The 2,471-nt window shown below is 37.6% G+C and overlaps 1 pseudogene; it reads right to left on the reverse strand.

Annotated features, from left to right (window-relative positions):
* Window positions 1–474: 474 nt before the first annotated feature.
* Window positions 475–2,158, reverse strand: LOC132002662 (60 kDa heat shock protein, mitochondrial-like; annotated as a pseudogene).
* Window positions 2,159–2,471: the final 313 nt, after the last annotated feature.

Genomic DNA, 2,471 nt, shown 5'->3' on the forward strand with positions numbered 1-2,471 from the left:
CTTTTCATTGTTTTCGAACAAATTTTTATTACACAAAGGTTTTTACATAAGTGGATATTTCTCTACTTTGTACACTATTATTCTTAACTCTCCACAGAAAGGTGCTTCTTAACTTTTCATCTGGTGATGGCAAACACCAAAATCCTGATTTTAACAGAATACAAATGCCTCTGGGATTTAAGGTGAAAGCAGTATTTTGGTACCTGGCTCTTGTATTCAGTTATCAGGAATATACCAATGTCTTATTAAAAAATAAAAAATAAATTATCTGTAGGCATGGACAGTGACAATAGTCAGCCATTATATGCTGTCAACTGAAACCAGTAACTGATTGTTGTAGTGATTTTTTAAACATCATCCAGTCTTTTCTTTAGTCCTTTCCTTCAGCTGACTTCTCTGAAGTTATTGTTGAGGAGCTCAGCCTTGAGCTTCCTCTCACAGTTCATTAATAAGGGTAAAGCACTATTCTAGGAATCAGGACATGTCACCTCTCATATAACCTTTCATTCCACCCATTCTGCCCATTCCTGGGTCCTTCTCTTTAGGAATTTCAGGGACTATAGCTTCTGCTGCTGTTAACAGAGAAGCCACTCCAGCAGCATCCAAGAAAGGAGTTCTTCCAACATTAGTTGGATCAATGATTCCTTTTCCACCATATTCACAAAGTCTCCAACTATAGCAAAATAACCAACTTCTGAGGAACTCTGTATAATTTTCTCAATCATCAGTGACCCTTCAACACAGGCATTCTTAGCAATGGTCATTGCAGGAATTTTAAGTGTTCTCTTAGTAATTTCTATACCAATGTTTTGATCTTCATTAGTTGGAATTATTGAATCTAAGCCTGGAAAGCACCAAAGCAGGACACAACCCCACTGCCTTCTTCAACAGGAGCTTGTGTAGCTTTGACGATATCTGTAACTCTGTTCATTCACTTCAACATCACCTGTCCCACCAAACTTCAGCACAGCTATTCCTGAGAGTTTTGCCAGAAATTCTTTCAGCTTTTCATATTTTCTAGTTGTGATGTCTAACTGCTCAATGACTCCTTGAATATGGTTTTCAACTTGAGCCTTTTCACCTTTTCCTTTTAAGAGCATGGCATCATCTTTTGTCACAATGACCTCTCCAACCTTTCCCAAGTCATGAGGCTGAACATCTTCAAGATTTATTAAAGTCAATCCTTCTCCACACATTTCACCACCAGTAGCAATAGTCATGTCTTTAAACCTGTTCTTTCTATTATCATCAAAAGCTGGAGCTTACACTACTACAGCCTAAAAATCAACTTTTAGCTTTCTCAAAATGAGTGTACTCAGAGCTTCTCCATCAACATCTTCAGCAATTATGACCAGGGGCTTACAGTGAGTGTTGGCAATTTCAAGAGCAGGTACAATGGACTGGACACTAGCATTTTCTTTTCACTCAATAGAACATAGGCATCTTGGAATTCACATTTCTGAACTTTTGATGCATTAATAAAGAGAAATATATCCTTGATCAAACTTAATGCCTTCTATAACTTCTAATTCATCATTTAGTTTTTCCATCCTTTCATGTTATGACACCCCTTCTTCCAAACTTTTTCATTACATCAGAAAGGATTTTACCAATTTGTCACCAGAAATCTTAGCACCCTGAGCAATTTCCTCAGGGGTCATCACAGGTTTAGACTGCTCCTTAAGTTGAACAATTACAACATTAACAACAAATAGCACATCTCTCCTGATTTCCACAGGATCAGCACCCTTGCTAAACTTTTCGAAGCCTCCCTTGGCAATAGAGCATGCCAAGACAGTAATAGTGATGCCATCCCTAGCCCTTTCCTTTGTGTTACTGGCAACATCTTTGAATGTTTTTATTTATCTTTTAAGTTTTGTAGCAAAAGTTTTTATTTATCTTTTAAGTCAGTTGACTTTGCAATAGTCATGCCATCTTTTGTTACTTTGGGACTTCCACAAGTCTGTTCAGTAATTGCTGTCCTTCCCTTTGGCCCTATAGTAATGGCTACAGCATCGGCTAAAAGGTCTATACCTGAAAGCATTAAGGTGGGCATCTGCACCAAATTTTACATCTTTGGCATAGGCCCAAGTGGGATGAGGTACCAGTGACCTGGATGCTAGCCTAATTTGACAAGGACTACAGGTAATCCAAACATTTCTGCTGGGTGGTGGTGGGGAAAGCCACCGATGAGGCAGACCTTCAGAGGCCAGTAAGAGTTCAGTTCCCTTTGTCAAATGAGAGCTAGCCAACTGTGCCTTCCTTCAAAAGTTGACAGGTAGAAATAAAATTTTTATCAAGGGAGAAGTTGAAGAGGGTTTAGAGACTTGACTCTCTTCCTTCTTGATATCTCCATATCCTTATTTGTAAAATGAAGAAAATAATTTTTCCACATTGATTTTAAGAAGATTTATTGATATAAAGTTAAACTATAATTAATTATTATTATCTGTAAGTTAAATGGAATTGTA

This window comes from Mustela nigripes, chromosome 15 (genome assembly GCF_022355385.1).
Source record: "Mustela nigripes isolate SB6536 chromosome 15, MUSNIG.SB6536, whole genome shotgun sequence".
Classification (NCBI taxonomy): domain Eukaryota; kingdom Metazoa; phylum Chordata; class Mammalia; order Carnivora; family Mustelidae; genus Mustela; species Mustela nigripes.